This window comes from Triturus cristatus, chromosome 6, assembly GCF_964204655.1.
Source record: "Triturus cristatus chromosome 6, aTriCri1.1, whole genome shotgun sequence".
In the NCBI taxonomy this organism is placed as follows: Eukaryota; Metazoa; Chordata; class Amphibia; order Caudata; family Salamandridae; genus Triturus; species Triturus cristatus.
Genome location: NC_140589.1, coordinates 164839330 through 164851883, shown reverse-complemented (window position 1 = coordinate 164851883; position 12554 = coordinate 164839330).

Here is a 12554-nt window from a genome sequence, read left to right as displayed (position 1 = left end):
TACTGGTTAGGACAAAATCGTCCCCTTCCACACTATATCAATGGAGAAATCTTACATGTCAGGCGTTTACCATGGTTAGGCAACACACCGAAAAACATCAGCGGAGATATCATTTTGGTCAATTTTAGGGATTCTAGGGCTGTTAATTATATTCTAAATGGGCATACTGACTCTGGGAGGTCCGCCATTAGTACTTGGGAACTAACTTATTTTTTTCCTAGACCTAGGTTAGCTTCCACTTCTAACTTTGGGGCCTCAATAAGGGCTCAACCCAATGTATCGATCCCAATGAGAAATCTAAACAATCCTATGATCCCCCACCATCTGATGTTTGCCCCAATAATGTACAGGGGACCAGGGGGAGTTTATTGTCTTGGAATATTGCTGGCCTGAACTCCAAACTGGAATCAGAAGATTAGATTGGTTTTGTTAACAACCACGACCTTTGCATTTTTCAATCAATCAATCAATCAATCAATGACACTTGTAGAGCGCGCTACATACCCGTAGGGTCTCAAGGCGCTGGGGGGGGGGGGGGGGGGTGCCGCTACTGCTCGAACAGCCAGGTCTTCAGCTTCTTCCTGAAGGAGAGGTGGTCTTGGGTCAGGCGCAGGTCGGGGGGGAGGGAGTTCCAGGTCTTGGCGGCCAGGTAGGAGAAGGACCTTCCTCCTGTAGTTGCTCTTCGGATGCGGGGGACGGCGGCGAGGGCGTGGTTGGCTGAGCGGAGGTGGCGTTTGGGAGCGTAGAAGTTGACTCGGCTGTTGAGGTAACTCGGGCCTCGGTCGTGTAGAGCTTTGTGTGCGTGGGTGAGGAGGCGGAAGGTGATTCTTTTGTTGACGGGGAGCCAGTGAAGGTCTCTCAGAGGTCCGGAGATGTGGCTGGTTCGTGGGATGTCGAGGATGAGTCTGGCTGAGGCGTTCTGGATCCGCTGGAGTCTCTTCTGGAGCTTGGCGGTGGTACCGGCGTAGAGGGCGTTGCCGTAGTCCAGACGGCTGGTGACGAGGGCCTGGGTGACGGTCTTCCTGGTCTCGGTGGGGATCCACCAGAAGATCTTCCGTAGCATGCGTAGGATGTTGAAGCACGTCGAGGAGACTTTGTTAACTTGCCTGGTCATGGAGAGGGAGGAGTCCAGGACGAAGCCCAGGTTGCGTGCGTGGTCTGTCGGTTTGGGTGCGGTGCCCAGGGCGGGAGGCCACCAGGTGTCGTCCCAGGCGGAGGGTGAGGAGCCCAGGATGAGGATCTCCGTCTTGTCCGAGTTCAGTTTCAGGCGGCTGATCGTCATCCACTCGGCTACCTCTTTCATCCCGTCGTGCAGGTTGGCTCTGGCGGCGGCGGGGTTGTTGGTCAGGGAGAGGATCAGCTGGGTGTCGTCGGCGTAGGAGATTATGCTGAGGTTGTGTTTGCGTACGATGGCCGCGAGGGGGCTCATGTAGACGTTGAAGAGGGTGGGACTCAGAGATGATCCTTGGGGGACGCCGCAGATGACTTCGGAGGCCTCTGACTTGTACGGTGGTAGGCGGACTCTCTGTGTTCTTCCGTCGAGGAAGGAGATGATCCATTCCAGCGCCTTGTCCTGGATTCCGACGTTGCTGAGGCGCTGTACTAGGGTGCGGTGGCAGACAGTGTCGAATGCCGCGGAGAGGTCCAGGAGGATGAGGGCCGCTGTTTCTCCATTGTCCATCAGGGCTCGGATGTCATCGGTGGCGGCGATGAGGGCGGTCTCGGTGCTGTGGTTGGCTCGGAAGCCGGACTGTGAGGGGTCGAGGGATCCGTTCGTCTCGAGGAAGGCGGCCATCTGCTTGTTGACGGTCTTCTCGATGACTTTGGCTGGAAACGGGAGAAGCGAGATGGGGCGGTAATTCTTGAGGTCGGTGGGGTCCGCTGTTGGTTTCTTGAGTAGAGCGCTGAGTTCGGCGTGCTTCCAGCTCTCCGGGAAGATGGTGGTGTCGAAGGATGTGTTGATGATGTCTCGCAGGTGGGGTGCGATGACAGCGTCGGCCTTGTTGAAGACGTGGTGAGGGCAAGGGTCGGTCGGTGATCCGGAGTGGATGGAGTTCATTGTGCGGATGGTGTCTTCGGTGCTGATCGGGGTCCAGGCGTGAAGGATGGTGGTGGGGGGTGGTTGTTCGGTCACGGTGTGCGTTGGTTGGTTGTTGAAGCTGCTGTGTATGTCCGTGATCTTGTTGTGGAAGTATGAAGCGAGGGAGTTGCAGAGGTCTTGCGATGGGGTGACGTCGTTGTTTCCTGCGCTGGGGTTGGAAAGTTCTTTCACGATGTTAAAGAGTTCCTTGCAGTTGTGTGCGTTGTTGTCCAACCGGTCCTTAAATGCTGTTTTCTTGGCGGCGCGGATCAGCTGGTGGTGTTTCCGGGTGGCCAGTTTGTAGGAGGTCCTGTTGTCCGGTGTCGGTTCCCTTCTCCAGACTTTCTCGAGGGCTCGGCAGTTCTTCTTGGAGCTCTTGAGTTCGTCGGTGAACCATGGGGCCTTCTTGCTGCCGGGTCTGCTAGGCGGGGTCCTCAGAGGGGCGAGTTCGTCCGCGCAGTTGCTGATCCACTTCGTGAGGTTGTCGGCGGCCTGGCTGGGGTTCGCTGAGCTGGCAGGGGGGTGCTGACTCAGGGAGGTGGCGAGCTGGTCTGCTGTGATCTTGTTCCAGCTTCTGCGGGCGGCCTGTTGCTGGTGGTGGTGGGTCGTCGTTCTCTTGAAAGTGAAGTGGACGCAGCTGTGGTCCGTCCATTGAAGCTCTGTGGCGTGGCTGAACTCGATGTCTGTGCTGGAAGAGAAGACTGCGTCGAGTGTGTGTCCGGCGACATGGTCATGTGAACCTTGCTTTGTTCAGGGATTTTTGAACTACTTTGTGCCGGCTTCCAAGGGTCTTAGGGGCAGACCCATGGGAGGACTAACAATATGGGTTCGTCAGTGTCTTAAGCTGGTTATTAAAGTTATTGACACCAAGAACCAAGATATCCAACTGATTAGACTGGCAACAGACAAATTAGGCATATTGGACATTTACAATGTTTATGTCCGGAGTAATAAGGGGAGAAGGTCCGATACCTTAGGTGCTTTAAGCAGTTTAATAGATATTAACTCTTCAAATAATAATATCATTATTGCAGGTGACCTTAATAGAACATTTGAACCCCTATTGAATAACGATGACTTATCTGACGACGAAGAGGATCGACAATGGGGTGTTCCCAAATTAGAACTTTCACCAGTTCCGCGATGGACGGTAGATATCATAGCCCTAAACACTTTATGCTATGAAAAGGGCCTTAGAGCTCTAAACGGCAGGACTACTGGCGATAGAGATGGGTCAAGTACATTTGACAACGGCAGACATAACTCTAGGATTGATTATGTGATCTGCAGTCTAAAACTATGGCCCTCGATCTGTGATATGGAGGTTGTGAAGAGGATAGAGAGCGACCACAATCCTTTGTGTGTTACCCATAAATGGTGGCTTTATACCACCTTATTGGCTGGTCTTTTTGTGACTGCCCCCCCTCGGGCCGTCCCCACAAACGATATGCGGAGATTAAGGTGGGAAAAGGTAGCTATTAACCAACAGGCCATTGCAGAAATTAATTCTCGGGTGGATACTGCAATATCGGATATAAAACTTTTTAATTCACTTGGGACTGGCTTAGGAGAGGTAGAAGGCTTACACAACTCTCTCTTTTGTAAAATTAAGGAGTACTTTGTCAAACCTGTAAAAAACAAAGCCAATAGAGTCCCTAAGCCAGCCAAATGGTATAATGAACATTGTAGAAAATCACGATTAACCCTGGGCGAAGCTATCAAGGGGGGGCAATCTATTCTAATTCAGGCCGCTAGAAAGAATTATAAAACAAGTATATCAAAGGCCAAAAAAGATTGGGATGAACATCACTGGATGGAGCTAAAGGCAGCCAGTGATAGTAGGGACTTCCGGTCATTCTGGCATATTGTTAGATGGGGTAAAACAGGTCTTCCAGAGCCCCCAAATAACAATGTGCCTGAAGAGGAATGGATAAAAATTTTTAAAAACCAGTATACCGCCCCAAATAATAATAGTGTTAGCACGGCTGAGGACCTTAGGTTCGACCTTCCCAAAGTGAATCTCTTCGATATAGATGAAATCATGACGGCCCTGAACACGGTTGCCCGTGGCCGTGCGCCTGGTCTCGACGGTGTCCCAGCAGACTTATTTGTAAATGATAAGGATCGTTGGTGCCAGTATATTCTCCTTCTTATCAACGCTATTGCCCTCGGTGCTACGGTCCCAAAAACTTGGCAGGGTGCAGTCATTATTCCAATTTTCAAGAAAGGTGATCGATCCCTGCCAGGCAATTATAGGCCAATAAGCCTTATTGATACCATCCAGAAGGTCGTGGGTCGTGTGATTGTCAACAGGCTCCTGGAATGGGTGGATGAGACCAATGCTCTCTCACAATTCCAGGCTGGCTTCCGACGGTCCACAAGCACGGTGGACCAGGCATTCCGCTTTACTCTAATTCAATGGAAGACAGTGACGCTGGGCAAAGGCAGCTTGTATGCTGCCTTTGTCGATCTACGGGCCGCATTTGACCTCGTTCCCCGTTCTAAGCTATGGCTGGTATTAAATAAACAGGGACTTCCAAGCGATTTATTGTCTTTGATTATGAGATTGCACGAATCTAACTATGCCAGAATCCAGTGGGGAGGACACGGCTCGGTAACCTCGGACTTTCCTGTCGAAAGGGGAGTGCGACAGGGCTGCTCGATGGCTCCTGTTCTTTTCACCCTATACATTAATGAAGTTGTAGCCCGAATGACTTCTGCCCAAGTGGACGCCCCTTTTTTAGCTGGGACCAAAATTCCCATTTTAATGTTCGCTGATGACACGCTCATCCTATCTAAGACTCCAAGTGGACTCCAGCGTGCCTTATCCATTTTTGATGAATTCTGTAGGGAATATGGATTAGAAATTAACACTGCCAAAACAAAGTTAATGACATTCAATCCTCACTGTAGCTTTAAAACAAAAATTATTTTGAATGATCGCCCGTTGGAAGTAGTAAACACTTTTACATATTTGGGCATGCATATTTCCACCAAGCAAAATGGGCGACATCACACTGATTTAGCTACACTTAGGCATAGACAATTGGCAGGTGCTATTTCCTCAGAACATAGAAAATCATTGACCAAACCTATAAAACCAATCCTACAGGTGTATGAAGCTAAAGCTATAGGCTCCGCCTTATATGGTGCAGAGCTTTGGGGCTTTGAGAAGGTTGCTGCCCTTCAAATTTCAGAAAATAAATTTTTAAGGGCAATAACAGGTCTACCTAAAAGTACCCCATTGTTGCCTCTTAATTATAATCTGGGCCTAAAAGCAATCTCGGATTTGGCACAACTGCGCCCTATTTTGTATTGGCGCAGGATATGGACAACTCCTGCCCTTTCTCACTATGTAGAGGGTTTTCTAGATATCATAAGGTCAGATGCTTTCCATAAAATAGATTGGCTAAAGGCACTTAGGACATCTCTGTGTAATCTTGGCTTGCGCACACTTTGGGATGATCCGGCGGGAGCATCTTTTCCATCTAAAATTGCCTTAAAGAATATATATTGGGAGTCGGTTGCAAGACGGAACTGGAGCAGTTCGTGTCCTGGTTCCATGACTGCAGACTTTCTTGAGGTTAAGATGTATCCCTGTCTGGAACCATATTGGGACATCATAACGAGGCCCCTGGAAAGAAAGCTCCTTTTCCAACTGAGAGTAGGCGCTCTTCCCCTCAAATCTTTGACATCTAAGTGGGCAGGGGGTTTATGTGATGGATGTCCTGTTTGTGGTGCAGACAGGGAGACTATTGGACACTTTTTATTTGTCTGCAGGTTTTACGCGGCTCCAAGGCGTTACTGGTTGTCTCCGATGTGCAAAAATTTAGGAACAACTAGTGGCAGTGTGGCCTTGCGTATAATACGTACTAATACCTTGCCATGGATCACAGTGGCCACTGCAAAATATTTAGGCTGGGCGTGGACAATCAGACAGAGATTGCTAGTCATTTGACTACTCTCGTGATTTAGGAGAGACTGCTAGTCTTCTGATTATTCTCTCTAATGTTTTATCCTTTTTAAAAACCCTTTTTTAACTCTTTATTCTCGATGAACTATATGTTATGGTGATGTACATGACATATGTATGCTTTGTATATATCGATTTCAATTTAATTCCTTTTTATTCTGTATGAATTTTTTATTGTAAATGTTCTTGCTTTTATGAATAATATTCGAATAAAGCATACCATGACTGACTGACTGACTGACTGACTGATAACATAACATAACAGGTGTATTCGTAAACTGCACGATTACCCGTAGGTGTCCTGAATAACAGATGTTTATTGTTACCCAACTCAATGGTACACATTTTATCGACTTGATATGGATGAAAGGCTGAGTGGACCCGCCGGGATTTGAACCTGTGACAATGAGGTCAAACACAGACCCCTGAATTAACACAGAATTAACTTCGGCAATAGATAATATTGAATACGAAGCCAGCCTTTTAGAAGTCTTTTAACATTATTTAAGAGTCACTGGAGAATCTGTAATTTAGTTTTAGTCGGGATTGTAGTTACAAACAGGTGCTTTTAGCGTAAAAAAAAGATCATGCTACCCACTCCATCATTTAGGGCCTAATGTTCAATGCTATTTTGCGGTCACAAATGTTCAGATTCGCAAAATTGGAGCCTTTGCGACTGCAAAATAGCTTCTGGGTATGTTAAAAATTGAAATTGAGATTCTGTAACTTGTTACCGAATCGCAGCACATGTTTGCAATTACATCCTGAATTGCAAATTGAAAGGAGGGTTTTTAGGGCATCCACTAGAATATGTAATTTCTAATGGTATGTACCAATGGTTTACTATTGCAATTGCGGTTGCAAATCATTGATAGGTTACTGACACCTCAAAGGAGGTGGTAACGCACTTGCAAACAGGAGGGGGCCCTTTGAGAATCCCTTCCCCTTTGTCAATATTGTAAAAATGCATTTTTCAAGATGCAGTGGTCCCTGTGGCTACTGCTTACTGGTAAAATAAATAGTTTATGAAACATTTCTTTTGTTTTTTAAAAGCATTTCGTTTTCCTTTAAGAGAAAATAAAAGATTGCTTTACCCCAGCAGGCCACCATCCCGTGATGCCAGCAATGTACACAATTTATAACCTACATCATGCATATTAAGGAAGTAGGTCAAATTGCGTTACCCTACAAATTGGAATTTTGTGAACAAACATATTTGTACATCTGTTGGTTCGCAAAAAACACAATGCATTTGGTAAAAGTTGGAGTGCAAATTGCGACCACTGTTACTGAATGCTTTTTACAAACATAAGGCCCTCAGCACCTGATTCACAAAGGGAGAAATTTGGAAGGATATCTACCAGTGGGTAGAAAAGTAATAGGCATTCACAATCAATATGAAAATAATTGTTGGTGCGCCTAGGCGTACATCGATCTGCTTCCATTGGCATATACGAATAAGGGATTGATTAGTGTATGCCTTTAAATATGAATTTTCGAATTAGACTCCTATAATTGCATGTGAAAATTCTGCAGTGAGCTGTACTTCTCTGTGTACTTACATAGGCACAATTGTACACACTGTATACACACGGTACACAAAATTCCAAATGGGACAATAGGAAAGAAGCCACAGTTGCAGAAGTTTCACAAACTAGGCCGAAATCAAAATTCAGAACATATATTAGGAACTTCCCTCGAAGCCCAGTCCTCCTCCCCTTATGCTGCAGATGATGCGTACAAGGACGGCCGTATGCGGGAGGCTGCTACGATCGTTCACGTAGCCCACGTTGCTCTGATACGGGTGCGCTTGATTCGCCTGGGCCTCCCAGGCCTTTGCTGGGATCTTTTCACTACATGCATACCGAAGGACTGCCCCGATCATAGCAGCCTCCCGGATATAGTCGTCCTTGTACGCCCTCAGTCGAGGTCCGTTGTCGCCCTACTCCTTCCAACACAGACCGTCCAACCTGATGTGAATTATCCTCCCCTGAGAAAGCCGTGGAGTACGCTTGCCTCATCTGAATTTATTCATCTCCCATGACCGAACTCATCCCATGCAGAGCCAGCTTGGACCCTCCGGAATTTTCTTCCCTCTCTGCTGGATCCTCCACTACCACCCCATCACTCATCTGATTCACGTAACCCGGCCCTGATGATGACCTGAAACTGTACAGGTCGAAACGCCGTCGACCCTTCATCGCAATTTCGGGTGTTACTTTGGTCTTCTCAAGCAGTTGCCAACTGCTTTGTAAATAACTACCATTGTGTTTTTTTTACTCCAATTTAACTGTAATTTTTGCGTCGCTTATGCTGTTTTTTCACTTTGTGTCACTGCGCCGTTCACCTTCACGAGCACAAATGTGCACGCCCACCATTGGGTTACTTATTCAGACACTGTAATGTAGTGCTGATATAACTACTTGCATCCCGCAACAAGAATAAACCATTTCTTTACAATTCCTTGTGGTCTCCTTTTTACAGTCTCTTTCATATTGATTTGTTTCTTTTCCAATGCATTTGCCCTTTAAATGATAACCGGTTGAGACACTGTTTATTGTTTATACACGACCACCCGGGTCTCGACTGGGTGAACGGGTTTTTTCCTGTTTCTTGATCCCACTATCCCAGCATGTCCATCACCACCAACACAATGCATGGCTAGCCTATCTATCACACACACAAGTCCAAGTGCTGCATGAACCAGTAGAGACACAATCACCTTAGCGTAAGACAACATGCGTATATGAACCCAATTCTTCACTCACGTCCAAACTGAACAGCTGAAAAATCATATGTATATCATTTTTCAGAAAACTGTGTGCACTATTGAAACCAACAACCCCCAGTCCACATACAACTGCAAGCCCTGTCTCATCAACGTATTCTTTATCGCACGACCATTAGAGAACCCATGTTGGCTGCAGCTTCTACATCTGCTACCGCCACTAGTGTGGTGTGGTTCCTGTGGTGCCTATGAGGCCTATGAGGCCGGCCACAGACCTGCCCGAATGATAGACCAAAAAAGTAAATAGTGCGTAATTTATCAAAGAATAATTGTAGGGGCCCAAAGTTTGCCTGTTTTTTCTGGTTCCATATACTCCCTGCCCCCTTATCTCACTCTTTTTTTTTTAAGACACTCTTTCTTGCATTTTGTAGGGTACCAGGGCTGGATTGGCCGTAGCGGGCACCGGCATTTTCCCAGTGGGCTGCCAGGGCAGGGGCTAGTTTTGGGCCCCTGGGGGGGCCTGTTTTGTTACCGGGGGCTGGTTTTGCAGCATGGTAAGTGCAGTGGACAACCCAATATACCCTTGAGGGCTCGGGCAAATATGAATAAACAGGTAGAAGGGTGCCTTCAAGGGATTTGTTTGGTAAATAATTTGTATAATTTCGATTCTTAATTAAAGGTAGGGCAGTTATATACCTGCAAATGTATTAATTAACACTTTTTCAATACTTAAATCAGCTTAGTTTGTCAGAATCAGGATTAAGTAAGGTGTGAGTGAATCATCACATGTTAACCTGAATACAATAAAATCAATAAACCAAAAGGAGGAGAAACAAGCGGGTGTATATATAAAAATTGAATTTATATTTCTAGTTCAAAAAAGGGTACTTCAAATTACAACAGTTAAATACAGTGAAAGGAAATATTTCAATATTTGATGCCTTCACTTTCAAATTGATCAAACACTTTTTCACAACAATATATAACCATTTCTCTGGAAAACAGTGTGATTGTCGACGTTTCGGTCTTTAGGTTTTCTTTACCAAGACCATCCTCAGGACAATTTTATTTACAATGTTGACCCCTCAAATCACTTCGTGTATGCAAGACTCAAACCTTCAGAACAGCCAGATTAATTCGCTGACATCTTCACGACCATTTGAGCGTTTAACGGTGTCGGTAAACAGACACAAGAGTAGTTTTACCACACAGAGGCTCTTTTGAGATTTAAATAACCTACAGATTAAGACGGGAGCTTTTTGACAATCAACTGAACTTTTTTTACTACAATATACCGATTAGTTACGAATTTAGGACGTCCCGCTTGATTTTCAGTGGATAAAATAACCCGCAGTGATTTGAGGGGTCAACCTTGTAAATACAATTGTCCTGAGGATGGTCTTGGTAAAGAAAACCTAAAGACCGAAACGTCGACAATCACACTGTTTTCCAGAGAAATGGTTATATATTGTTGTGAAAAAGTGTTTGATCAATTTGAAAGTGAAGGCATCAAATATTGAAATATTTCCTTTCAAGGTTTTGCAGCATAGCTGCAATTTCAGCACCTTGTAACAAAATCGGCTGAAACCGGCCCTGGCAAACAGCCCAGCCCCCCCCCCTCCGGGGGCTGGCTAAACAGTTTGCCAGGGCCGGTTTCGGTTCCCAATCTGGCCCTGTAGGGTATATCTCAGTATAACAAGAGAAATAAAATATAAGCATTGAAAACAACCAAGAAACTAAAGCATGTAGTTGACAATCCTGCCCTCCTCCCGCCATCCCCTGCACCCACCAGGCCAGTATATATGGTTTCCCTCTGACCAAGGCCCATCCCCTTATCTTGCTCTTGTAGGTTCTCTTTCATCCCTGCTTTCTCCCTTTATTAATGTTTTTCCATCATTCTTTTCCTCCTTCATTCCTGCTTTTGTGTCTTTCTCTCTCTTGTTCTGAGTCAATGTCTGATGATGAAAAATCAGTCTTGGCCACCAAAAATGAGTACCGGTGGGCCCCACCTGCAACCAGTGGCTCAAATTAAGCACTCATGAGGTCTTGAGCATTTATTGCTGTCATGGATGCAACATACTCATCCATGTCATCCATACAAGTCTTCATGACGCCACTAACGTGTTAAGCACGTTTCTCTCAGTCATACAGTCTGTGCATCATCAGCGATATGTCCTCATTGTCGTGACATCCCCACATTCTTGTATCAAGTACCACAGTTGCGACAAACCATTCCGAATGCACATATCTACAGTACTTCTTTGTGAACCTATCAGCCATGGGGCTCTAGTACTTGCTGTTGTACCTAAGGGCCCAGTGTTGCCCCGTGTGAGTCTTGGATGTGCTACCTTGTGCTGTCAAAATATAGGGAAATGCACCTTTGCTCTAATGTCTTTTAGGGACAACACCAAAAGCAACACACCGTGGTACAACCTCTGACAAATTTGGACTTCCAGCTCAACGAATGCCATGCTGTCACCTATATGTTCCAGTCAGTATTTCTCCAGAGGTTCAGCTGCTCACCCTGCGCTTTAAGATAAAACCACCCTGGTGGGCGGGGAAAGTGGGTACAAACTGGTCATCTTGCTATTGACATCTGCCGGTCATATAAGAGTTCACTTTTATGTCCAAAACAACACTCTGGTGATTAATAAGTCACAACACGCTTCAATCTATATGCCACAAGTGCACATTACTCAGCACGTGTGTCAAGTCAATATCTGGACGTATCCAGCCTCCTTTGCTTCACTGCAGAATTACTGACAAAACCCCCTAATACAACATCTACATGACATTGCATCTAAGAGTTTGCTTGTCTGACAAATGCTGTGACAAGCATGCTCAAATGACAAGACTGGTTTCTACAGACATGTGCATGAACTCATCAATACGTCACTTTCATTCTCAGCATCTCTAGAGCGGCAGTCGGGACCTCGATGCCTCATGAACCTTTGTGGTTTGTTACACAATTCCATGAGACAATCTCATGGTCCTGCAGGCTACCATAGGAGCCATACAAGGCAGGAAAATGAGGAGGTTATGCCCCCATCACAGGACAATAAGGAAACAGATGCTTGCCCCAGTGACACCTACACAGGACTTACCTTCTCATCCCGGAACTCAGATGTTTCTCCTGCCTCATGCTCACCTCATGGTGCAACTTCAATGCTCACTCAGGAAGCCTGGTGAGAAGCCTATGGCTGAGATACTAGCTTTGCCAGTTCGAATTATTACTTACATGCACTCTCTTATTCCACCTAGAAGAGTAGATTGGGACAAGCTAACTGCATGTCGTCAGAATAATGATGAAGTGTATCCCATTTTTTCACTCAGTTTGAAGGTGTGTTCTTGGATTTCAGTGGACAGGATTTGTCAATGGAAGGAGGTGTCCGATTGTTCGTTAACAGATTTGTTACAAATCTGCTTCCCAAGATCGCGACTCGGTTGCAGGCTTCGGAAAGCACTTGGAAAACCTCCACCCCATCAGTGATATTGAGTATGGCACAGTATTATGAGCATAGAGAGGATGAAGAGAAGGATAAGGTGGAGAAGAAAAATGAGGAGTTAAAGATGAAGGTGTTGATGCAGCAGGCATCCAGGGGGAATGGAAGAGGACATGGCATTGGTCCGGCCCGACAGCTGCCCCACTCTAGCAGAAATTCTGTGCCTGTGGGGCCAAATCAGTGTGCATATTGTAAGGAGGAGGGACACTGGCGCAGCGAGTGTCCTGCGTTGTTGCAGGAAGTTACGGCCCCTAGAGGATGGCGTGCTTG